Source organism: Caretta caretta, chromosome 7 (assembly GCF_965140235.1).
Source record: "Caretta caretta isolate rCarCar2 chromosome 7, rCarCar1.hap1, whole genome shotgun sequence".
Classification (NCBI taxonomy): Eukaryota; Metazoa; Chordata; order Testudines; family Cheloniidae; genus Caretta; species Caretta caretta.
The window spans coordinates 67,769,613-67,796,930 of record NC_134212.1 but is presented as its reverse complement, the minus strand read 5'-3'; the positions used below and the strand labels follow the sequence as shown (position 1 = coordinate 67,796,930).

General features: G+C 44.1%; 1 protein-coding gene and 1 long non-coding RNA gene across 3 annotated transcripts in view; one reads left to right on the top strand and one right to left on the bottom strand.

The window, feature by feature from the left end:
* ANXA11 (annexin A11) overlaps window positions 1-11,098 on the bottom strand; it is a 56,723-nt gene extending 45,625 nt beyond the window's left edge. The window contains exon 1 of one of the 2 annotated variants that reach the window (XM_048857222.2): window positions 10,779-11,098. The gene's annotated coding sequence lies outside the window, so the exon portion shown is untranslated. The remainder of the gene's footprint in view (window positions 1-10,778) is intronic. The other variant, XM_048857221.2, reaches the window with a different exon arrangement.
* A 449-nt stretch (window positions 11,099-11,547) lies between these two features.
* Window positions 11,548-27,318, top strand: part of LOC142072775 (uncharacterized) — a 35,226-nt gene continuing 19,455 nt past the window's right edge. The window contains exon 1 of the long non-coding RNA XR_012669345.1: window positions 11,548-11,633. This is a non-coding gene — a long non-coding RNA (uncharacterized LOC142072775). The remainder of the gene's footprint in view (window positions 11,634-27,318) is intronic.

Here is a 27,318-nt window from a genome sequence, read left to right as displayed (position 1 = left end):
GGTAGGATCCCCTGGGGGACTAACATGAAGGGGAAAGGAGTCCAGGAGAGCTGGCTGTATTTCAAGGAATCCCTGTTGAGGTTACAGGGACAAACCATCCCGATGTGTCGAAAGAATAGTAAATATGGCAGGCGACCAGCTTGGCTTAACGGTGAAATCCTAGCGGATCTTAAACATAAAAAAGAAGCTTACAAGAAGTGGAAGCTTGGACATATGACCAGGGAAGAGTATAAAAATATTGCTCGGGCATGTAGGAATGAAATCAGGAGGGCCAAATCACACCTGGAGCTGCAGCTAGCGAGAGATGTTAAGAGTAACAAGAAGGGTTTCTTCAGGTATGTTGGCAACAAGAAGAAAGCGTGGGCCCCTTACTGAATGAGGGAGGCAACCTAGTGACAGAGGATGTGGAAAAAGCTAATGTACTCAATGCTTTTTTTGCCTCTGTCTTCACTAACAAGGTCAGCTCCCAGACTGCTGTGCTGGGCATCACAACATGGGGAATAGATGGCCAGCCCTCTGTGGAGAAAGAGGTGGTTAGGGACTATTTAGAAAAGCTGGACGTGCACAAGTCCATGGGGCCGGACGAGTTGCATCCGAGAGTGCTAAAGGAACTGGCGGCTGTGATTGCAGAGCCATTGGCCATTATCTTTGAAAACGCGTGGCGAACGGGGGAAGTCCTGAATGACTGGAAAAAGGCTAATGTAGTGCCAATCTTTAAAAAAGGGAAGAAGGAGGATCCTGGGAACTACAGGCCAGTCAGCCTCACTTCAGTCCCCGGAAAAATCATGGAGCAGGTCCTCAAAGAATCAATCCTGAAGCACTTACATGAGAGGAAAGTGATCAGGAACAGTCAGCATGGATTCACCAAAGGAAGGTCATGCCTGACTAATCTAATCGCCTTCTATGATGAGATTACTGGTTCTGTGGATGAAGGGAAAGCAGTGGATGTATTGTTTCTTGACTTTAGCAAAGCTTTTGACATGGTCTCCCACAGTATTCTTGTCAGCAAGTTAAAGAAGTATGGGCTGGATGAATGCACTATAAGGTGGGTAGAAAGTTGGCTAGATTGTCGGGCTCAACGGGTAGTGATCAATGGCTCCATGTCTAGTTGGCAGCCAGTGTCAAGTGGAGTGTCCCAGGGGTCGGTCCTGGGGCCGGTTTTGTTCAATATCTTCATAAATGATTTGGAGGATGGTGTGGATTGCGCTCTCAGCAAATTTGCGGATGATACTAAACTGGGAGAAGTGGTAGATACGCTGGAGGGCAGGGATAGGATACAGAGGGACCTAGACAAATTGGAGGATTGGGCCAAAAGAAATCTGATTAGGTTCAATAAGGATAAGTGCAGGGTCCTGCATGTAGGACGGAAGAACCCAATGCACAGCTACAGACTAGAGACCGAATGGCTAGGCAGCAGTTCTGCAGAAAAGGACCTAGGGGTGACAGTGGACGAGAAGCTGGATATGAGTCAGCAGTGTGCCCTGGTTGCCAAGAAGGCCAATGGCATTTTGGGATGTATACGTAGGGGCATAGCCAGCAGATCGAGGGACGTGATCGTCCCCCTCTATTCGACATTGGTGAGGCCTCATCTGGAGTACTGTGTCCAGTTTTGGGCCCCACACTACAAGAAGGATGTGGATAAATTGGAGAGAGTCCAGCGAAGGGCAACAAAAATGATTAGGGGTCTGGAACACATGACTTATGAGGAGAGGCTGAGGGAACTGGGATTGTTTAGTCTGCAGAAGAGAAGAATGAGGGGGGATTTGATAGCTGCTTTCAACTACCTGAGAGGTGGTTCCAGAGAGGATGGTTCTAGACTATTCTCAGTGGTAGAAGAGGACAGGACAAGGAGTAATGGTCTCAAGTTGCAGTGGGGGAGGTTTAGGTTGGATATTAGGAAAAACTTTTTCACTAGGAGGGTGGTGAAACACTGGAATGCGTTGCCTAGGGAGGTGGTGGAATCTCCTTCCTTAGAAGTTTTTAAGGTCAGGCTTGACAAAGCCCTGGCTGGGATGATTTAATTGGGGATTGGTCCTGCTTTTGAGCAGGGGGTTGGACTAGATGACATCCTGAGGTCCCTTCCAACCATGATATTCTAAGACTAAAATCTGAACGTATTGGAATTTTTTAGGAATCAAAAAAAGTCTGTTTGGGGTCTGTTCCAAAGTGGGAGATTCAAACCTGGGTCTACCAGACCCCAAGCAAGAACTTCCAACCACTGGGCTAACACCAACACACCACTACCTCTGTTGTATTAAAAAAAAAAAAAAAAATCAGTGCACTTTCAGCTCCACTGGGACTGCATTTTTCAGTCTAAAACTATTTGTCTAAACATTTTTGCCCAGCTCTAGATAGACATTGGTGTAGACAGGGCTCTAGTATTTTTACCACCATGAAACAAAAGCCTGTTCAGACCAAGTTGTCATGACATAATACCTGAGCCCCAGCTACACCAGTTGTTTAGCACTAGTGCAGCTGCCACACAGCTGGCTTCTGCAGTAACATGGATGCAAATTCTCTTAGGGTAGATGCACCAGAGACCAGCTTCACAGCTTGCAGCAGATATCTAGTGCTTGGATACCCAAATCACATGCGATTCCTCCCTTTTAAAAGGCAGATAAATTGTTGACAGAACTAGCTCTGTATGAATGGTCAGAGGAAGCTTTATAAAAATCAATGGTCAGAGGAAGCTTTATAAAAATCAAAGGGCAGAATCCAGAATTAAGACTGGAAGCAATACATTGTAAATATTTACTGCTGACCTTTTCACTACTTATATACCTGGAGCACGACAGGATATTTCACCCTGGGAGCTGCCAGAAGGGAAATACAATATTTGCATAATATCAGAAGCTGAAAAATACCATAAGGTCTCTGTTGTTCAGGTCAACAGCCAACCATTTAGCTGAGACGCTGGGGCCAATAGCAGTGTTTTACCATAATTAAAAAGGACTACCTCCATCAACGCTATTCATTATAAAAGGTGTGTGAAGGCAATCACCTAAGCATCAGTACACTACTTATTAGTTCTACCTGTGCATTCTATCCCTATATAATTTCTGTATATTGTAGAAAATCTAGCAGGCTCGGTTTTGAGAACCCTGGTGTTTTAGTATCAAACTTCAGATATTTGCCAGTACATTTGAATCATCATTGTTATTCTGATGACACTGAGTTCCAATATTCTCTTTCACAGGTTCTCTCTGTGCTATTGTGTCTCCCCCAAGTCCAGAGCCAGATGTTAAATCGTTTGCTTCAGCTGAGCAGTGACAAAGCTGAGTTTATTGCAGGTGACTTCCTTGCATATTTGTGGTGACACTGCCTCTAGGTAGGCCCCATGAATAAGACTACATTTTAGCCACTGGTATTTTTATTAAAAGTCATGGAAAAATTCATGAGCCCATGACCTATCCAAGACTTACTAAAAATACCCGACTAAAACTGTGTGTGGGTGGGGGGGGGGGGGGGAGGAGGAAGAGGGGGTGAGTCATGGCTCGGGGGGGGGGGTGCTGCAGGTCCTGGGGAGGGGGGCACAGGTGCTGGGTGGGGAGTCGCTGCCCGGGATAGGAGCAGGGGAGAGCGCAGGTGCTTGGGACGGGTTGGGCATGGGCGGGGGGGCCGAGCCTTGCTCCTTACCGAGCTCCCTAGCTCCACATGCTGCCTCCGCTCCGCTCCAAGCCCTGGTTCTTCAGCTCCCATCCGCTGGGAGCTGCGGGCAGTGGGAACTGCGGGGGCAGGGCTTGGCTGCCGGCAGAGGCAGCACGCAGAGCTAGGGGAGCTGAGGGAGGGGAGCCTCCCGCCCCCGGTAAGCAGCAGCCCCAACCCCAAGGCCTGAGCCCCCCCACATCCAAACTCCTGCTGCTGGGGCGCAGGAGGCCCCCCAAGACTGCCCCAGCAGCAGCCAGTGCAACTGACCCCGGTACTGCCGGGGCTGCTCAGGTGGCTCCTGGGCCAGCCGCATGGGGCTGCTGCAGAAGTCACGGAATCTGTGACTTCCGCGACAAACACGGAGCCTGATCCATGAACTACTAAGTGACTCCTTTGCCTCCAGATTTGCCACAGGGTTCTGCTCCACCGCCTAAATTTAAATTTTTTAAAAACTACATTTCTAGTGCTTATGGTTGTGCTGAAAAACCTTCCCAGTATATTCTGTCTGCAAACAGCTTAGACCAATAACTGAAAGAGGGGCAAACTACTACCCTCACTTGTTACAGGGACATTAACTCTGAAATATAAGCGACAAGCGACAAAACGTTTAAACTGCTTCTTTTCTTACCTTAACATCTAACTTTTATGCTTATTTTACAAGCCCAAGTTGCCTTTCGAGGTGTCCAAAGCCTAAGGTGTCCCCTAACCAGTGGTCAAGACTTCATCTTTTCCCCATATAGCTATACAACACAGTTAAGCCCCCACAACGCATAGTGTTACATTGGCTGTATAAAGTGACTCAGTGAGAAATGAAGGTCTAGGAATAGTGTAAAATTGATGTGATTTGATATGAAAAATAAATAACAGAAGGGAAAGAGCACTGGTTGTATTACTCACTTTCAGATTTAATTCAGGATAAGTCTACAGCTATGAATTTACCTGGCACGGACACAGGATTTCCTATATGCAGCACCAAGGAGTCATACTAAAAAGAGTACATGGGGCCTTGCCTTTAGAGTCAGCAGCCCTCTTAATATCACAGCTACTGTCGCATCTGGCCAACATCTTTGGTCATATCTGTATTCTGACCAGAACTTTTCTCTTGCCATCTCTGGATCATAATTACTTTTCATCCCATGCTACCAGATGGTAAATGGTCCTTTAGAGGCTGCATTTACAGTAACTTGCTGATTTATGAACTAGTACATAAAATATTCTGTAGGCCTGAGCTCAGGCAAAGAATCGCTGCGTGGATTCTTATGCTAACTCTGCTTTTCCCCAACTATTTTTCTAACACAGTCATTACACTGGCTTCCCCTTAAATATTACATACAGAGCTGCTTTGACAACTTAAAATGATTTTTTGAAACCACATCTCTGGATAGGGTTTAGATAGTTTTGACACCATGATGCTGGCAGACCAGGTAGCTCATACCAAGGTCCCCATCTCTCAAATGAACACTGAAATACATAGCTGGAATCCATCTGACTCACCTGTGTGTTAGTATTATTGAAATAGGTATTAGAATTCTAAGCAAATGTTTAGTGTTCAAATGTTATGAAATGCTTGTAAATTGCTGCATGCATTCATGTCATAATATCTGTATCCCATGTTATAAATAGGGCTGTCGCTTAATCGCAGTTAACTCCTGCAATTAACTAAAAAATAATCGTGATTAACAATGTGATTAAAACTGTGATTAAACAATAATAGAATACCAATTGAAATTAAATATTCTTGGATGTTTTTCTACATTTTCAAATATATTGATTTCAATTACAACACAGAATACAGAAAGTGTACAGTGCTCACTTTATATTTATTACAAATATTTGCACTGTAAAAATGATAAAAGAAATAGTATATTTCAATTCACCTCATACAAGTACTGTAGTGCAATCTCTTTATGGTGAAAGTGCAACTTAAAAAAATTTTTTTTTTGTTACATAACTGCACTCAAAAAAAACCGAAACAACAATGTAAAAACTTTAGAGCCTACGAATCCAGTCAGTTCTACTTCTTGTTCAACCAACTGCTAAGACAAAAAAGTTTGTTTTTATTTATGGGAGATAATGCTGCCCACTTCTTATTTACAATGTCACCTGAAAGTGAGAACAGGCGTTTGCATGGCACTTTTGTAGCATTTCAAGGTATTTATGTGCCACATATGTTAAACATTTGTATGCCCCTTCAGGCTTCAACCACCATTTCAGAGGACACACTTCCATACTTATGCCGCTCATTTAAAAAAATATATATATATGTATTAAATTTGTGACAACTCCTTGGGGAAGAATTGTATGTCTGCTGCTCTGTTTTACCCACATTCTGCCAAATATTTCATGTTATAGCAGTCTCGGATGATGATGACCTAGCACATGCTGTTCGTTTTAAGAACACTGTCACTGCAGATTTGACAAAACGCAAAGATTGCTACAGCACTCAACACAAGGTTTAAGAATCTGAAGTGCCTTCCAAAATCTGAGAGGGACGAGTTGTGGAGCATGCTTTCAGAAGTCTTAAAAGAGCAACACTCCGATGCTGAAACTACAGAACCCGAACTACCAAAAATAAATAAATAAATAAATAAATAAAATCAACCTTCTGCTGGTGGTATCTGACTGCTGTGGATCGTTATTAAGCAGAACCCATTATCAGCATGGACACATGTCCTCTGGCACGGGGGTTGAAGCATGTAAATATCCTGCAATGCTGGCTACAACAGTACCATGCGAACGCCTGTTCTCGCTTTCAGGCGACGTTGTAAATAAGGGGGCAGCAGTATCTCCCGTAAATGTAGACAAACATGTTTGTCTTAGCAACTAGCTGAACAAGAAGGAGAACTGAGTGGACTCGTAGGCTCTAATATTTTGCTTTTTTTTTTTTAAAACAGTAATTTTTTGTACATAATTCTACATTTGTAAGTTCAACTTTCATGATAAAGAGATTGCACTACAGTACTTGTATGAGGTGAATTGAAAAATACTATTTATTTTGTTTTTTACAGTGCAAATATTTGTAATCAAAAATAGATGTAAAATGAGCACTATACACTTTTTATTCTGTGTTGTAACTGAAATCAATATATTTGAAAATGTAGACATCCAAAAATAAATAAATGTTGTTCTATTATTTAAGTAACAGTGCAATTAATCACACGATTAATCGTGATTATTTTTTTTTAATCGCTTGACAGTCCTAGTTATAAGGCAATACTGAAAGTGTTTGTAACTGTAAGTCACCAGACAAAAGAGAAGCATTGAGTGTGACATATTAGTTTCCAGCAGGAGACATTATCTCCTGCCCAAGAAAAGAAGGCCACCACCACCAGACAAACCATTGGGGAACATCAGAGGACAAAACACTTTGTTGACTGCTCCTCCTTCCCCCTTCCCCACCAGGAGAGGTGCAAGTGAATTCCTCCCAACAGCTGAATTTGCAGATGGTGGGAAGGAATCAAAAGCCCTAGCAAGGATGAACTGTATCTTTTATGCTGCTTGAACTCTGAAGGGCAAAGATTATTAAGCATAAACAAAAGAATACCTGTGCTTACTCTAGGTTAGTGCTAAAGAACACAGAAAGTTTGCTTATTATAGAAGTGTCTATTACTTTTGGAAACTTAAGATCAGAACCCATGTGTTTTTATCTATGTTTAGCTGCTTTAACCTTGTAAATAACACTTATTTCCTTTTCCTAGTTAGTAACTCTTTACACAGTTTATTACAAGCTTGGCTACAAGCATTGTTTTTGGTGATAGATCTAAGGTGCAACTGACCTGGGGTAAGGGACTGGTCCTTTGGGACTGGGAGTAATCTGAATATTTTGTGATTTTTGGTATAAGGGACCATCTATCACAAGATAGATCAGAGTACCCCAGGGGACTGTCTATGACTCCATGTTAAGGCTGGTATAGTGCTGGAGGAATTTACACTTGATAATTGGCTAGTGAAATCTAAGTACAGAACTCAGAACCAATTGAGGTTTGTGCCCTGGTTCTTAACAGTCTGCCCTGAGGTTGGTACCTATGCTCTTAAGCCACTGCAGGCATGACAGGCTCTCATGATGCAGGACTTCTGGTGACTATGAGGTATAGGATTAGCAGGTGGGATTTCCAAAAGAACCTCAATGAGTCTGGGAACTCGGCCTTGCTCAATAAGGAGCTAGATATGAGGACAAGTTTTCTGCTAGCATAACTCCACTGTAAACAGAGAAAACAACCTTATAGGTATTTTAAGGCTTGGTTTAAGGACATTTATTTCTGATGGCTTACCCAATGGCAGTTGTATTTATATATTTTATGGGTTGAGGGAAAGAGCCGCCATGCACACTCTCATGTCTGTTTTTCCCAATGCAGTTTCCCCTCACTTCCTGAAGCATCACTTGCAATTCCCCCTTGAGACACTAGATCCACCCCGTATATGCTCCACCTCATGGCAGGGATTCCCATTCATTCGACAGTTTGTTTCTCTGGCTATGTTTACATTTGAGCTGCAATATGTGTCTCAGCTCACACAGAGGTACCCACGTTAGTGCCTAAAGTTAGCTGCGTGTCCACAGTAGCATGGGTGAGAGCTTAGACTTGCCACCCCAGGACATGGCCAGGTGGTCGGGAAGGTTTGTACTCCAGGCCAAGTGGCCGCCTGTGCCACCAATGGACACATCACTATGTTTAGCGCTACACAAACTGCTAATCACACCTCCCAGCATGAATAAGAACATAGAACACAAGAATGGCCATACTGGGTCAGACCAATGATCCATCTAGCCCAATATCCTGTCTTCTGACAGTGGCAGATGCCAGGTGCTTCAGAGGAAATGAACAGAACAGGTAATCATGAAGTGATCCATCCCCTGTTACACACTCTCAGCTTCTGGCAAACAACGGCTAGGGACACCATCCCTGCCCATCTTGGCTAATAGCCATTGATGGATTTATCCTCCATGAATATCTAGTTCTTTTCTGAACCCTGTTATGGTCTTGATCTTCACAACATCCTCTGGCAAGGTATTCCACAGGTTGACTGTACATTGTGTGAAAAAAATACTTCCTTTTGTTTGTTTTAAACCTGCAGCCTATTAATTTCATTTGGTGGCCTCCAGTTCTTGTGTTATGAGAAGGAGTAACTAACACTTCCTTATTTATTTTCTCCACACCAGTCATGATTTTATCAGATCATATATCCCCCCTTAGTCGCCTTCCCCCCCGGATGAAAAGTCCCAGTCATATTAATTTCTCCTCATATGGCAGACACTAAACCCATACCCCTAATAATTTCTGTTGCCCTTTCTGAACCTTTTCCAATTCCAATATATCTTTTTTGAGATGGGGTAACCACATCTCCACACAGTATTCAAGATGAGGAAGTACAATGGATTTACACAGAGGCAATATGATATTTTCTGTCTTATCTATCCAATTCCAAACATTCTGTTCACTTGACTGCCGCTGCACACGGAGTGGATGTTTTCAGAGAACTATCCACAACGACTCCAGGATCTCCTTCTTGAGCGGTAACAGCTAATTTAAACCCCATCATTTTATATGTACAGTTGGGATTATGTTTTCCAACGTGCATTACTTTGTATTTATCAACATTGAATTTCATCCGCCATTTTGTTGCCCAGTCACCCAGTTTTGAGAGATCCTTTTGTAGAGCTTCACAGTCTGCCTGGGACTTAACTATCTTGAGTAGTTTTGTATCATCTGCAAATTTTGCCACCTCGCTGCTCATCCCCTTTTCCAGATCATTTATGAATATATTGACTCGGTCTGGGCCCAGTACAGACTCCTGGGGAACACTACTATTTACCTCTCTCCATTCTGAAAGCTGACCATTTATCCCTACCCTTTGTTTCCTATCTTTTAACCAGTTACCAATCCATGAGAGGACCTTCCCTCTTATCCCATGACTGCTTACTTTGCTCAATAGCCTTTTGTGAGGGACCTTGTCAAAAGATTTATAAAAATTGAAATATACTGTATTCACTGGATCCCCCTTGTCCACGTGCTTGTTGACCCCCTCAAATTCTAGTATATTGGTGAGGCATGATTTCCCTTTACAAAAACTTTCTATCTTCCTCTTTAGGATTTAACTTCCACTTTTTAAAGGATGTCTTTTTGCCTCTCACTGCTTCTTTCACTTTGTTGTTTAGCCAAAGTGGTACTTGTTTGGGTCTATTGCTAGGTTTTTTAATTTGGGGTATACTTTTAAATTGAGCCTCTATTATGGTGTCTTTTAAAAATTTCCATGCAGCTAGCAGGGATTTTAATTTTGGTGTTGTACCTTTTAATTTCTGTTTAACTAACCGCCTCATTTTTGTGTAGTTCCCCTTTCTGAAATTAAATGCAACACACCTAAGAAGAGCGAGTGATGTGACAACATTCTGGATGGGAATTCAGGTGAAGAGGAAACACTTTCAGCTGACTAAAAGGCACATTTATATCCTACGTAACATTTAACAATATATTTCAAGAAGGTTATTTGTATTAGCCACTTTCCTGAAGCTTACCAGGAAGCAATCACATGGCATCACGCTATTGGCTACTACCCAAAAGAAGTGTAGGAAAATGTGTGCATAGGGAGGCATGTAAATATGGAATTTTATACTTCTCCCCTCCCCCCATATACATACCGCTCCTGTCCTTTTAGTAGTAGTCACTGAGCAGTGCAATTGACACGTATTGCCATTGCAGCCCTGCCTGTGGCCCCCATTGTGCTAGGTGCTGCACGGCACAGAAAGACCTGCCCCGACAGTCCCTGCGCCCCCCCGAGTTTGCGGTCCAATTGCAGCAGCCCCCCCGTCAAGCTACACCAGAAACCCTGGGTACGCTCCAGCCAAGGGGCCGGAGTCTGACGGGTTCTGCCCGGCTGCAGCTCCCCGGGCTTTCAGCGGGTGGGAGTTTCCCTCGCTTCTGGCTGCCGGGAGACCGGCCTGGGGCCGGGGCGCCAGGGTGTGTCGGGGCTGGGCGCGCCGCAGAAGAAGGGGGCGAGGAGCTTGGGGGGCTCCCGCCCAGCCCCGTCCAAGTGCCACGGTCGCTCCTGCGCCGCTCCCCGCTGTCCCCCCCTCGCCCGCCAGCCGCCTGCGCGCCTCGCCTGGCCCAGCCACTCCTGCACCCCCGGGCTCCTACCTGCGGGACGCGGGGCTCCCCGGAAGCTGAGGCGGCCGCGCGTCCTGTGGGCCGAGGCGCTCTAGGGGAGGAGCCGCAGCTGCTTACAAGATCTCTTCCTCCTTCCCCCGCTGTGAGTAGAGCAGGGCCGCGGGCGGGGAGGAGAGAGACTTTCACTCGCCCGCAGCCCCACGCCCCCGCCCCCGCGGTGGAAAACGTGACAGCGCGCCCCTGGTCCCAGCGGGCCGCGCCGCTCGGAAAACGCAGGTGCGGCTCGCTCCGCGCTCCGGAGAGCTTCGCTGTGCCCCGGGCGAGCTCCAGCACCGGCCCCTCCCGCTGCCATCCAGCCAGGGGGCTGCCCAGGCAGCGGCGCGTGGGGTTCCCCGGGCTGGGCGGGTCAGTGTTACAAAGGGTTAGCCCGGGTGTCTGGGTGGGGCTTGAAAAAAATCACCCCACATGGACTACATAACTACCCTGTGACCTGCATGTGGAGTCAGGGGGTCTTCCACGTACTGGGCTTCCTTTCCACTGTCACTAAACCGAAAAGGAAACTGACGGAATATTTGATGCCATTTTTTTCTTGCAACATCCTTTTGACTAACTCTCAGCTGATTGAACCCTCCCCAACCTCGGTGAAGTCACCCTGAGGTTGCACAGACTGTAGGTCAAAACAGCATTTGGGTCAGGCTTTTTAATAGCCCTTTAGACGTGGAGGAGCCAGCCCCTCCCTCACTAAGTCACCACTCCACTGCTGTCCTTTCGCACCCACATTAATAATTATTCTTTATAGTGCCCCAGTACCTAGGGACCCCAGCCGTGGATCAGGACTACGCTTCTGTACAAGCACAGAACAAAGACTGGCCCTGCTCCAAAGAGGTTGGTACATAGAAGCAATGGTGTGGTAGTCTCAGGCTATACATTTTGTTTAGAAAATATTGCACTGAGGACATGGTTATTTTGAAAACACCTCTTACATTTACACCCTCCCTTTCATCCAGCAAGTAGCTACTTTCCACACAACCGCCCTGATTATCCCTTCTGCTTCCATTCAGATTATAAAGGTGAGAACATGTCAATGATGAGGGGAGGGAGAGGGACGGGCATCAAAAGATGCTGGAACAAGGATTTTAAGGCTAGGTGTGTAATCGTGATGATCAGATCTGATCACCTGCCTAGCACGCCTCAGAGAACTTCACTGGTAAATTCTGCAGCAAACCCCTCAAACCTGTTTGAACTACAGCATATATTGCATCTCATTATGCCTTTTTTCTTCTAGATTAAGTACACTAGTACATATGTAAGCAAAACTTTTGTCCCTTGGGGGTGTGAAAAAAGACACACCCCTGAGCACCATAAGTGTGCTTAACCCGGCAAAAGTGTGCACAGCGCTATGTCAGTGGGAGACACTCTCCTGCCAACATAGCTACAGCCGCTGGTTGAGCTGGTGTTATTATGTCAGCTGGAGAGCTCTATCCCATTGGCATAACGTGGCTACAGGAGTGCTCTTGCAGCAGCAGATCTGTATCAGTATAGCTTGTAAATGTAGACATGACCTTAAGAGCTGTCTATTATCAGAAATCTTTATCCCATGTAGGTAGTTGTAGAGCATAATGCAGTCACTTCTTCACCTTCTCTTGGATAAACTAAATAGATTGAGTTAGGGGACTGGATGATATGCATCCAAAGAGTTCTGAAGGAATTTAAGAATGAAGTAGCTGAACCGCTATCAAAAATCTGCAATATCTCCTTAACATCAGCTAATGTATTAGAGAGTAGGGAATGTTGTGCTTACGTTCATAAGTGGTGCTGAGGATGATCCTGGGTGCTACAAGCCCATCAACCTTACTTCACTACGAGGAAAACTGCTTGCCATGATCATTTAAAATAGAATTATTAGACACCTGGGTGAAAATGATATGATAAAGGTAAGGCAACACAGCTTCTGTTAAAGAAAATCATGACTTTCCCTTCAATCTACTAGAATTCTTTGAGAGCATCAACAAATCAGTGAATGAAGGTAAACTGGTTGACAATTTTTTTGAGCTTGCAAGAAGCATTTGACAAAGTCCCTTACAAGAGGCTACTACTGAAACAAAATAGTAATGGAGTAAGAATTAAAGTAATGGATTAGAAACAAGCCGAGAGAGAAAACAGAGTACACATAAATGTTCAATTTTTCACAGGCCAAAGTGGGTAGTCTAAAGTTCTATACAGGGATTGCTTATGGTGAAGATTTATAAACCATCTGGAAGAAGGAAAGAACTGCAGTGCATCCAACTTTGCAGATGAGACAACATTATTTAGGTTAATCAAAAACAGTGAAGACTAAAGGAACTTCAGAGGGCCTAACAAAGTTAGGTGAATGGGTAGCAAGGGGGACAAGTGAACGGTGATGCACACTGGAAGGAATCATTTAAACTATACCTTCGTATTGCTGGGATCTGTATTAGCTGTACCACTTATGCACGTATGGACCAAAGGAAATGTGGAAGTACCATGTGATAGGAGCAGAATGGCTTAGGAAGTATGTAGTAACATGAACCATTCCCTGTATGAATTCTAACTGGGCTGGAGCATCAATATCACTGCTCCAGAGACCAGGAGATGAAGCCAAGTAGCTGGCAGAATGAAAAGGAGGCATGTGTTTGCACAATGGCAGAGAGCAAAGAAAAGAAAAGCTCAGGGACCTTTGGGGAAACAAGAATCCCAAAACACAGAGGGTACAGACTCCAGGGAGAATAAGTAAGTTGTTAGAGGACAGACTGGGCTTCATGAACATGGAGAGCAAGGTAGCTAAGCCTGCAAGCCATTCTAGGGTTGGTTTAAATGTTCAGTGCAACGTCTGGCTTTAGATATAACCAAACAATAATACTTAGCTTTTATATATTACTTATCAGTAGATCTCACAGCACTTTAACAAAGGGTAGATATCATGACAGTATTTACACTTACACTAAAGCTCATGGTTTATTCTGGTGCATATCTCTCCTGTCATTGGTTTCTCAAATTTAACCATTTTTAAAAACAACCAGTTTCTGAAGGACTGTCACAATCTCCAAACTGGAAACAATTAATGTAAAAGGTATACTATGAAGGAGATCACTTAGACCTCACTAGTTATTCTTATGCTGTAATATTCATCCACTATAAAAATGTCTATGCAGCACTCCAACCGTGAGAGGATTTTTAAGTCTCTAGGGTATTTGAAAACATATGGGGTTTAGAAAGGAAAGGTATTTATTTTTCCTGGAGTTTGTTGTCTGGAAACCTTCCTGCATCCATTTACCTTACTGACTCTCCAATTTCAAAATCCATCTGAAAATACATAACCAAACTATTCTACTTGGCTATAGATCCTAATTCCTCTCCCACCTCGTAACTGCAGGCTAGAGTATGGAGCCTTTACTCACTCCAGTGAATACCTACTCATGAAAGTTGTGCCACTGACTTTAATCCCGGTCTCAAATATCTGACCCTGTATTGTATAACTCTGTAAAGCATGCTGAGATGCATTTTCTGGGGAAGGTGCTATTGAGAATGTAATTGTTATACCTGTTTTACTTTTTCATCAGTAACATTTTCCTGGGATTTAAAAGAATGGAAAATTTCATATTGGCCTTTTCACTGGAAACAGTTATTTCTAACTGAGTGTCTCAGTAGAAATCTTTTCTGTATGCATGCATGCATTCTTTAAAGGTGAGCAAGACTGATCTCATGGAAACCCAAATATTTAGAAAGTCAAACCAAAAAAATAAATAATGCAGAGAATTCTCCAGTTAAAATTTCTTTTGTCAAAGTCCCAGTTTAAGAAACATTGCTGACTAGATGTAGATGCAATTCAACCTTTCTGCATATTACTAGCAAAAAATAAAATAAATTAAAAACACCAAAAGACACCAACTCAGCTTTACAACTGAGACTTTAAAGTCAAACCATCCACAGTTAGAGTTTCCAAATCAACCTTAACTCTGCCCCCTTTGTATATATGCACAAAAATGGGTTATTTCACTGAGGGTGAAATTCATCTTTGTGCAGTAGGCTCATCCATGCCACTTATGCTACATAGTTGGGCTGTACTGGTCGGAGCTATGGGAGGAGTTTGTGCACAGCAGAGCCTTTGCCTGTGGATAAGTTTCTTCTGCTGGCCCAAATCAGGAGTAAAACAGATCAGAAGGGCCACAGTGTCCACAATTATGTGAGGTGTTATCACTGAGGAGTAAGTGGTGTAACAGTACTATGGCCAATAGTCTAGCCTATGAACTAGAGCTGCAGCCAAGGAGGTGCTACGCTGCAGGGCTATGCTGTGGGCCACATTTGGCCACCCATCCACTCTTCACAATGTGGCTAACATATATTCATCCCATACAATGTGAGCCTACATTGAATATGCAATAATTCCACACACATCATCTATGATGAAGTTAAAACCACTGGATGACTGGTGGTAAGCTTTTAGCATGAGTATAGGAACTTCTATTGTTCTTTTTTTTTATATGATTTCTCTGTAATGCTTTCATCGTAAGAATAAAGTGTTTACTTATAAAGAACTGTATGGTAACTTGTGATTACTGGCAATTATAGCTGTTCATAGCTTTCAAAGAGAAAGCTAAGCACAGAGGCTAGCAGTCAGGCTTGCTGGGGATATCATAGTGTACGCAAGGAACTGTGCTGCCTGAAAAAAACCCAGTGAGTAGTGAAAGAGACATGAGACAAGAGAGGAGACAACTGAGGAGCCAGGAGCTTAGAGGCTGCCCCTTGTTGGAACACAGAAGGGGAAATACAGGTGTGGTTTCCCTGAACTGTGGCAGGTTCTACAGTAACACAAATAATAACAAGCCACATAGCATTTATGCTGAATGACACCACATGCCATGATGCCCAGTTGTCATGGAAGATTGTACACAGAAGGGCTAAGTTAAGGTTACTGTGAGAAAGTCTCATTTCATTTGATCCTCCTTTTCCACAGAAGAAGAGACTGAGAACGGAACACTTCTCAGACCGAGTGCTTACTTCCCCTCCTTTTTCATTAGAAGTCATTTTGAGCAGACCCCAACAAAGCTGAAAAAAGAAAATGTAGGTCAATGGTCCTGATCTTAGCCCTGTTCCTACATCACAGTGTCCAATAATCTAACTGGCATCCTCTTGATAAGGATTCAGTGGGCATGCAGACCGAAGCCTCGTCCACATGAGAAAGTTTGATTTAAATTCATCTTTAAACCAGTGCAACCCCTTGTGAACACTCTTATTCCTGTTTAAGGCGTGACTTATTTTGTTGTTGGGCAGTTGTGCGTGTGAGAGTGCAACATTTGGTCCCTCTTGCTCACTATTGTGGCACACTCAGCATGATGGGTCTGGGTTTCAAGCTGTTTCTGAGGAGGTAGGAGTAGGTCAGGTTCTGTCCCCTCAGGCAGAACAGAATGTATACTTCTGGGGGAATTCTGCACCACTGCGCAACACAGAATTTTGCAGAAATTAACGTGCATGCAGAATTTCCTTTCCCTCACAGAAATGGACTGCAGTGCTGCTAGCTGCCACTAAGGGCCACTGGACCCAACAGAGCCCAACTCACACATAGACGACACTGCTAGGGGAGAGAGACAGAGCTAGAGGGTTCCTGGCAACTGCAGTTCCCAGCATGCCCTGAGGGAAGAAGAGCATGGTGCGCAGGAAACTGCATGTAGAATCATAGAATCATAGAATATCAGGGTTGGAAGGGACCCCAGAAGGTCATCTAGTCCAACCCCCTGCTCAAAGCAGGACCAATTCCCAGTTAAATCATCCCAGCCAGGGCTTTGTCAAGCCTGACCTTAAAACCTCTAAGGAAGGAGATTCTACCACCTCCCTAGGTAACGCATTCCAGTGTTTCACCACCCTCCTAGTGAAAAAGTTGTTCCTAATATCCAATCTAAACCTCCCCCACTGCAACTTGAGACCATTACTCCTCGTTCTGTCATCTGCTACCATTGAGAACAGTCTAGAGCCATCCTCTTTGGAACCCCCTTTCAGGTAGTTGAAAGCAGCTATCAAATCCCCCCTCATTCTTCTCTTCTGCAGGCTAAACAATCCCAGCTCCCTCAGCCTCTCCTCATAACTCATGTGTTCCAGTCCCCTAATCATTTTTGTTGCCCTTCGCTGGACTCTCTCCAATTTATCCACATCCTTCTTGAAGTGTGGGGCCCAAAACTGGACACAGTACTCCAGATGAGGCCTCACCAATGTCGAATAGAGGGGAACGATCACGTCCCTCGATCTGCTCGCTATGCCCCTACTTATACATCCCAAAATGCCATTGGCCTTCTTGGCAACAAGGGCACACTGCTGACTCATATCCAGCTTCTCGTCCACTGTCACCCCTAGGTCCTTTTCCGCAGAACTGCTGCCTAGCCATTCGGTCCCTAGTCTGTAGCTGTGCATTGGGTTCTTCCGTCCTAAGTGCAGGACCCTACACTTATCCTTATTGAACCTCATCAGATTTCTTTTGGCCCAATCCTCCAATTTGTCTAGGTCCCTCTGTATCCTATCCCTCCCCTCCAGCGTATCTACCACTCCTCCCAGTTTAGTATCATCCGCAAATTTGCTGAGAGTGCAATCCACACCATCCTCCAGATCATTTATGAAGATATTGAACAAAACCGGCCCCAGGACCGACCCTTGGGGTACTCCACTTGATACCGGCTGCCAACTAGATATGGAGCCATTGATCACTACCCGTTGAGCCTGACAATCTAGCCTGGTACCAAGCATCAGGCTGTTTCTCACTCTGGATCTGTGGGTGGGAAGGGTGCAGGTGTCTGGGCTGCGGGGGGCACAGCTGGGCTCTGGAAGGAGGAGGGGGTATGGGTATCTAGGCAATGGCTATGACTGGGCTCAGGGTGGGAGATGAGGTGCAGATATCTGGGTCAGGGCAGCCCCTCGGCTGGGCTCTGGGTGTACTGGCGGGAGGGGGGAGGTTTATGGGTGTCTGTCCCCTGGCTGGGCTCAGGTGGGGAAAGGGGCAGAGAAACAGTAACTGGATTGTCATTGGGGTTTCTTTAACTCCTGCAGGAATTTTTGTGTGTGTCTATATTTTTACAGACACACTTGCTGACAGATATTTTGAAATAAATTACCAAAATAATTGAAACTGGTGTGATTATGTAGTTTTATTTTGACAAATAAAATGGCAGAATTTTGCAGAATTTTAAAATAGTGTGCAGAATTTTTTATTTTTTTGCACAGATTTTTCTATTTTTTTTCTCGCAGAATGCCCCCAGAGTAAAGAATGCTGCATCTCTAAATTCAGAGCAATTAATGTCACAGTCTGGCATCACTATCAATATGCTCAAATAAACTTGTTAGTCTCTAAGGTGCCACAAGTCCTCCTTTTCTTTTTGCGGATATAGACTAACACGGCTGCTACTCTGAAACCTATCAATAGAGCAACACTGTCACAATCACAGTCCTGAGGTAATTTAAGTGTACTGATAAGGAACAGAATAATTGTTCCAGCATTATGAACCAAATCCTGTTCCCATACTGTCTGACCATTCACTTCAGTGGGATCAGGCGTTGGTGCCAGTGACATATTTCTACCAGTCCATAGCACTCTCCTCCTACTTTTCTCTCCATTTAGTACTTTTGAGTTGGTCTGTTTAGAAAAGGGACAAAGTGTAGTCTGCAAAGGGATAATGTTAGCTCAACCATGAGTATATAAGAATATTTAATTACATAAAGAATGGAAACATTTTCCAAAAGGAAAGTGTGCAAATCACTATGTTATGTAGCCAGAATTGACTTTTACATCAAGGTATGTGCCTGCTTACTTCAGAGTTTGTTTAACTGAAAAGCAAGGTATTTACCAAGACTCCTGCCAAAGCCCCCCTTCCTTTTGTTCATTCTTGGCCGCATTCACTTTACAACTCTCAAGGTAAAACAAAGTCAAGATCTGCAACTGGAACCTCTTTTACATTTGTGTAACACCCTTCATCCCAAAAGGATCAGAATCACATCACCACTCAACCTCAGCTCCCTCTAGGGTAAAATGTGGCTGACAGCAGTACCACCTAGTCGTTTAGATAAGGAAGGGACAAATGCTAGAATATAGGGAGTAGAGCTGGCTGGCTGTATACATATATAATGTCAATTATGAATTAAAAAAAAAACAAACACACCCAACATTGGAATTAAAAAGCAAAGTTTTTAAGCTGGTTTTTCAACCAGCTCCAAAAAGGAGCCTTCTGCTGAAATGGAACCAGCTCTGCAGTAGATACAGAAGCAATTCTGCATCAGCAACATTTGTAACAATTTGGGAGGGGAAAACTCAAAGGTACTTACTTTCTCCAGCTGGAAACTACAGGAGTTCAGGGATTCAGACTATAGTTCTCAAACTGGAACAAAAACCCTGAACCTGCATTCTCCTACACCTTGTATAGTCATTTACCCCTGTGCAACAAGAGTACAAAGTGGGTGTAATATGCTACCATTCTGTTTTATTAGCAATTTACAGCCATTGGTATAAACAGCACAAGGTGTAAGGCAGGTCCAGGACTTATTACAAGGTGTTTTGCTTTGATAAGGGCTATAAGATCTTTAATGACCAGAAGTAATCAGGATCTTCATTTTTCAATGTCATCTGGACTATTGTCCCCTAACATTACGCCAGGGTACTGGGTCAATACGGATTCAAAGGGAAGAATCAGAAACACCATTTCCTGCAGCACCTGCATTTTCCTGGAAGCTCTCCCAACCTTCATCTGCAGCCTTATTCCTTCCCCTCACCAGACCATGCGTATGCATGCTGGGACTGGGCAATGGAAACTGCTAGGTAACAGTAATAGCACCATATCACATACACCTGTGATTTCACAGCTGCTGTCTTCCTTTCTTTTTCTATGGAAGCATATGCTGCTTCACTTGCCTACATTTTGCAGCACTTTCACCTGTCCTGCTGCACATTCAGGTGCTGAAAAGCTCAAAGATAAGACGCCCAACAGTTTACTCATTAAAAAGAAACCAAAACCCACCACAAAATAGAATTAAAAGGCTTGGGAATTCTGGGCCATTGTCAATAAATCCAGGAGCTACACAAAGTCTATGTCTGAGACAGGAAGGCTGTTTCTAGGGGTTAGGCCACCAGCCTAAGATATGGGAGATCTAGATTCAAGTCCCTGCTCTGCCAAAGACTTCCTGTGTGACCTTGTGCAGTTCATTTTGCCTCTCTGTGCCATAGTTTTATCAATACCAATAATAGTACTTCCCCCATCTTACAGGGCTGTTGGGAGGATAAATACCTGGCAGACTGTGCAGTGCTCAGATACTATGGTAACGGGCAAGGTACACACCTAATAGTTTTAGATAGCAGCATACGAAACTTTCTTATAGAACAGGAGCCATGAAAGCTTCCTAAAAGTGGGGGGTCACTGGCATCCGAACTGTGGACGTGCCCCTATGCTGTCCCTTCCCCCGACCCCGCTCTGACCAACTGCTCGCCCTTAAGGCCAGTAAAAAAAAGTGATGGAGCCATGGCCCTCTGGTCCCCCCGTTCCGGTGCCCTGTTACAGAATTCTTGCTGCAAAGCCTTATTCTGCACATACATTAGCTTTCTCTCCGAACAGGCAATCAATCATGAGACTTTGGCCTCCATGGCTGTCATTCTGGCACCTTTCACCATCACTAAATTTCACTCAAATATTAGGAGAGGAGTTAGTTAGACATTTCCATCTAGGCAGCATATATATGCAAAAAAAAAAAAATCTATCTTTCTGTGAGAAGCAGATTAAGGGTTTTAAAGAAGCTAATTTATTAAGATTTAACAGATGGAACTGCTGCCTGTTTCCATTTAATTAATATGAACATCTCCATTCAAAAGCATATTTCATTCAAATCCAAGTGTTACAATGGGGTTGCGTAGTGTTTTACTACTTTACCGGACATGATTCCAGCTTTTGCTGCTGACTTCACACTCGGCATTTTGAACTATCCCTAGAAGGGACTGGCTCACCCTCTCCTGTTTTGATTGCTCTACAATTTCCCTTAGCAACTGCTGCCAGCTGAACTTTTCCTGTTATTGCTCCTTATGCAACTCACTTGGCTCTTCTGCCTAAGGCCATAGGTTCTGCATAATCACATTCAGTCCTGAAATCTAATCTAGTTACATTTGTAAACCTATTATCTGAACCTCTACCTTACCCCAATCCCTTCCTTGCACCTCACATATCTCATGCTGGGGGACTAGGAAGGGATTTGGATAATGCAGCGGTTAGGATATTAGAACAGAGACCCCCAGCCAGGATTGTGAAGAGGTTGAGCCCCCCGCCATAGGGGTGGCCCCCTGCTGCCGAATAGTTCCCGAGGCAGTGCAGGAAACCCTCTGCAGCCCCATGTCCCTGCCTGGTGCAAGGTGCAGGGAAGGCTGTGGTCCTGGGGGGGAGCAGAGCAGAGTCCTGGCCAGGGGTCTCTTCCCTGCTCTGCCCCGCACCTTGTGCCTGCAGAGATTGGGTATAACTAACTGAGTGAGGGGGGCTGAGCAGAGACCTCCCACCAAACTGCGAGGGGGAGAAGGGCAAGCCCCTGGCCGGGGGGTGGGGGAGGCCACCTTGCTGTTCAATCAGAATCATAGAATATCAGGGCTGGAAGGGACCTCAGGAGGTCATCTAGTCCAACCCCCTGCTCAAAGCAGGACCAATCCCCAATTTTTGGCCCAGATCTCTAAATGGCCCCCTCAAGGATTGAACTCACAACCCTGGGTTTAGCAGGCCAATGCTCAAACCACTGAGCAATGGCTCCTGCCATCTTGATTATCTGGAGTCCCAATTATTCAATAAAATCCATGTCCCCCAACCTAGTTGGATAATTGAGAGTATACTGTGCCTTTAATTTTCAAATTGCACTGTGCAATTTCTGGGGGGGAAATGAGCAGGTGAGTATAGTAGAAGGACCAGGCTGGTACTGGCCTGAATGCCCAGCCATTTCTACAGATTTTATATTGGCAATTCATGCAATTTTATCAGGAGTCTCGTGATAGTTGGTGTTTTTCTTAAAGCCCCAACTCCTGGAGTCTCCTGATGGAAGCTGAAAATTTCAGCTTCCATTTTAAAACAGACATTTCTAATTCCAGAGGCAACCTTGCCTAAAGGTTAAATAAACAGAAGATAAACATAAAGAATCCCAAATTTATTATTTTTAAAAATCTCATGCACTTGGGGGGGCCTCACTTGAGTGCTTGGGGTTGAAGGTACTGGATGCAGAAATAGTCATTAGAGAACCTTAAACTGATCCCATTTATCTGAATGGGGTGTTAACCCTGAAGGCTAATGGTAGTCTTCAATATTGTTAACTATTTTATTGCCATCATTTTAACCAAAATGCTACCCCAGGTTTGTGAGTGAGGCTTGGGTTTAACGGGTGGAGTTTAACAAGAAGTTTAAACTCTTTTCCCCATCTGACTCTTAGATATGGATAGTGAACTGACCTCCAAGCACCTCTTGCTATCCTATCATACAATAAGGATTTTAAGAATCGGGTCAAGAGTTGAACACAGGATTTCCTTTTCTTCAGCGAACCCTCTGTTCACTGGGCTGTGCTCCCCGGGCTGTGCATGTAATGTGGGAGTCTGCTTGTGCTTTGCTGAACTGTAGCGTTGTGTTTCAACAGCCTTGCAAGTTCAGGAACAGGATATTTCACCAGCAGCAGATTGCTGGAAAGGAATGTGCTGAGCAAAAGGGAAGACACTTTCCCCCAGCACCTTCCCTATGTCAGGATGAGTCTCTGCTGAAGCGGAAGTAGGGTGTGCTGCTCTAGGCTGATAGCAGGTAGCTCTGGCAATGGTATTAGATTTCCTCCTGTCACATAAAAATTTCTCCACAACCTATAGTGCATGCTGTTTACTACTGGCATGGGAAATGCCAGGCATATTAAAAAAAAACAAAACTGGACTAAAGGATAAAATATAATTCAAACCAGTTGTTGTGCAACTTGTGATGCCCTCAATTTACCCCATGTTACACTCCTGGAATCTGATCCCGGAAGCTTTTGAGGGCTTCACTGACCTCAATAGGAGCTGAGGGTATTCAACACCTTGCAGAACCGTGCCCTTAAATTACAGCATATTTCTATGGGCACAATACTAGAAACAATTTAGAGTATGTTTTATTTCCACAGAAGTAGCACACTGTTCCCATAACTCGGCCCTGACTCCCCTCAAGAGTCCTTGCCACATTCAAAGGAAAATGGTGGCATTTTCCATGCAGTTCCCCAAAAGCCTCTTCACCCACCTACTCTACTCCAAGACTCACGCTAAGCAAGGAAACCATTGCCTTTCATATTGTCACATTGTGCCCAGCTAGCTGCACTAGCATTAATCTCATGAATCAGTTGTGCATCTGTAGCCGAGATGCTGCCGCTTAACAGTGAGTTGTCTTACTAGAGCAAATCTTACTTGAGAATCACAAGGTGCTTTAGAGCCATAACTTCATGTCTGAGGCACAGAGCTGAAGAGACTTAAAGGCTATTGAGCCTAGTTAAGCTAAGTCAATTTTAAAACTGGTGGGAGGCAAAGTGTAGGCCTGGGTTTAGGTGGTTTAATGCAGCATGGCTCATCTTTACTAAACCAATTTTAAATACATATATATATATATATATATATACTGGGTCTTGAAGCCAGTTCAGGAAAAACAAATCAGGCTGCCTTAAACCAGGTCTTCACTGCAGCTCTAAATGATTTAAACCAGTTTAGAACCAGGTAGAAAGTTTCCTCACTGAGGGCTTGGCTACACTTGCGAGTTAGAGCGCATTAAAGCATCCCCTGGCGCCCTAGCTCACTACCCGTCCACACTGGCAAGGCACGTAGAGCGCTCTGACTCCATGGCTAGAGCACTCCTGGCACTCCACCTCGGCGAGAAGATTAACGCTTGTTGTGCTTTGGCTGAAACCGGGCGTCAGTGTGAACGAGGTGTTGCATTATTGAGCTCTGATCAGCCTCCAGAAATGTCCCATAATCCCCTTAAGTCAAGTGGCCACTCTTCTCATTGTTTTGGAATCGCTGCAGGAATGCGGATATGCCCTTTGAAAGCTCCGTTTCCGGTAGCCGGCTGCTTATCTGCTCCGAGACAAAGCAACCATTACCGTGGAATGCTGTGCGTGAGAGAGAGAGGCAGGAGGATGGGGGGAGTCTGCTGCTGTCTGATCTTACAAAACAGCATGCTGACATGCTCTCAGCCCCCCCAAAAACCCACTCTCTCTCCCTCCACATGCACACAACACACTCCCTGTCACACTCCACCTCATCCCCATACCACAATGCACTGCTCTCTGTGGCCATTGCAAGAGCTGCTAATGTGGCCATGCCAGTGTGATTGTAGCTGTCAGTGTGGACAGAATGCAGCACTTTCCCTACTGTGCTCTACGAAAACTCAAAGCGCTCTACATCTGCAAGTGTAGCCATGCCCTGAGTCAGTAGTGGATCACCCTGAGTTTCTCCACTCAACTCTACCTACTAGATAACAATCTGTCCTTCTACCCTGGCACAGGACAATCACTGAATGACAACCATCACCAGGGGAAAAAGATACAATGGAAATACCTAAAGGCTGGTCTACAAACAGAAGTTATGGTACTTAATTTCTAGTTAAAGCAGTACAACTTTTATACAAGTATGAAAGTGCTTATACCAGTATAGATTATTCCCACAGGGGAAGGGGAATAAGTTATACCAGTACAAGGCACTTTTAGACTGATATAACTGCATCTACACTAGTTGTTTTACTGGTATAACTATTTTGGTAAAAAGATAAATCGCACCCCTAACCAATATAATCTTACTGGTAAAACTTTTAAGTGCAGACGTAAAGCTTTAAAGTGAAAATAGCTAGATTCAATGATTGTATCATGTGTCCATAGGGCCGTACAGTTGTCACTTTATGTACTTACTGTACTTCAGTACTTATAAGGCACTTTAGAGCAAAAGGAACAGACTCTTAGTTTGCATGACTATAAGGACTTGTCTTTGTCAGACTTTTGTTTATCTCTTGTTAAAAAACATAGATCCAACGCGTGGGGAGTATCCACATTAACCTGTACAAATATGTTAAGTAAGTACTTCATGTTGGCAACCAATTGAGGCTAGTGCAGCCATACTCTAAGATAAGTGTTAACAGGCTGAGTGATGGTCTAGCGACAGCTGGTACACATATCTACCAGGCTCTGTTCTAGATCTGGTAATGCACAGCATAAATAGCTCCTGGGGCAGGTTGGTAGAAAGTTAGGTCATATTACAACACAACCTTGATCAGTCGAGTTAACTAACAAGCATAACTTCACAATCAGAATAAACCTGGCAGCTTGTTGTGTTTAAATTTAGGATTCCAACAGGGTTTATACATTAATTTCACCTCATCTCCTAATGGGAGTCTAAATTGTGTTTGGACAGGAGATGATTTTCCGAGTAAGGAAACTGTGGTTGACCATTCAAAGCATATTATGTTGTTGAGAGCTTGTATGCTCCATCTACAGGTCAGAAGCTGGATTGTATCTTGGAAGATCTTCGTGCTAGCAATAGTGAAGCAGATAAAAGCATTGGGGTCAGTCAGCAGAGGAAGCAGTTCCCATTAGTTTGTGCTCAGATAACAGAAGATGTAATAGGTGTCAGAAAACCAAGACTGGCGAAAGAGGGGGAAAAAAATCTTTCATCCTTTTGATGTTGGTCTTGGTTGCTGCTTCTTAGTAGCGGAGGAGTGAAGCAACCTGTTTTTAAAGGTACAGTTAAGGTCAGAAAGGTGACTGTAAAAATAGCACCTTCTTACTGAGCAGATTTTCTCCCTGGGTGTATTCTGAATCAATCATACATGCTTATTGTCCTGACAAAAATAAGTTTCAGTACTTTTTAACTGGTGTTAGCACATCAGACCCCAGACAGCTGTGGGAGAGGGAGCTGGATTCCACTGTGGTTGTAGCAGCACCTGTAGAAATGGTAACTACGGTCTGATCACAGAAGTTGTGCTCCCGGCAATGTTGTGTGAACTAGAAAGAGCCCAGGTTGACTTTCAAGTACCAGGCTGGGGGTTGTAGAGCTGGCCAAAAAAAGTCACTATCACTTGTAAGCTGAGCTAACTCATTATGGAATTACTGAGACACAACAAACATGGCACCCCTCACTGTCTTTTTTCTTTAAAACAGAGAATAACTTTAAAAACCTCATCAGAAGAATTCTGTTGGGTGATCCAGTTACAACAGTTGCCCCTGAAATGCTGAAAACTCTGTTGGGGCATAGATGGAAAGCCAGTCACACCTTAACAGGGTGTCTTTGGTATTAGTGATAAAAGTGAGTTTGCTGGAAGCTGGAAACCAAGGCGGTAGCATGCAACATGGTACAAAGTGAAGTGCTGAGCCACAACCTATAATTCTACCTATCCAAGTTTTAATGACCAGTGAATGACTGTTCTTTAACACTGTGTCCTCTTTACCCACTGATGCAGGAGATTTTAGAGAGGCAGAAATATACTTTAGTGCATCCAACAAAGGAATTTCTTTCAATCTTGTTCTAGTACAAAAGGAGTCACTTTCATCCTTTTGTTTCTTGTCCAAGAAGTGTTTGCTGCTAAATTAGGTAAAAGAGGACAAAGTAGATGATGTATTATCCTCTTCCTGAATTTGTTGATCTATCTATATATTTTAATATACTGTGATTAAGAAACTTGACACAGGAAATCTGTGTTCTATTCCCACCTCTGCCATAAACCTCCTGTGTGACCTTGGGCACATCACTTAATCTCCGTCTCAGAATAGGGATAATGCTTCCTTTCCTCCATCCTTCTCCTGCCTTGTCTATTAAGATTATAAACTCTTTAGGACAGCAGCTGTCTCTCTACATGGCAGCTGAAAGCGTGCTTCCTAGCTCGGGTAGAAAGACGCACGCTTGCTCTGCCCAAGCTAGCACACTAGAAGTAGTGATGTAGCTTGGGATAACACAGGCAGCAATTTGGGCTAACCATCTGAATACAAACCCATCCAGATCCCATGGGTACATATGCAGGCAGCTAGCCCAAGCCACTGCTCATGCTAGTCCCGGCTCCACAGCTAATTTTAGCATGCTAGTTCGAGCAGAGCTAGCAACTGTCTGTCTACACACACTAGGAAGCCTGCTTCCAGCTGCAGTGTTAAACGCACCCTCTGCGTACACCACAGCACGTGTAGCACCTGGAATAGTGGGGCGCCTGGTTTCTACTGCAATGCAAATAAATATAGTTCATCTTATGGACCAAAAAGTCCCTTTCTTTGGCATTACTAAAAAAACTGATAACACACGTATCTGAAACCCCCTTTTACTTTTGTTTATAAGTAAACCCCTTTTTACCTATATCTTTATGTTCTGACAGACCGCAAATGGGGGACAAAGTCCCCAAAACAGAACTCCTAAGAAACATCAGAGGGCAGAAAGCTTGAAATTATCCAGAATCAATTTCTGCGATATTGGAATAAACAAATTTCTTCAGCCTCAATTTAATAAGTCAGCATTTCTGCTGTCACTGTTGGCAGTAATGAGAGAAAGAGACAGCAGCAATCTATGGAAAGGAGGTAAATCTGGATC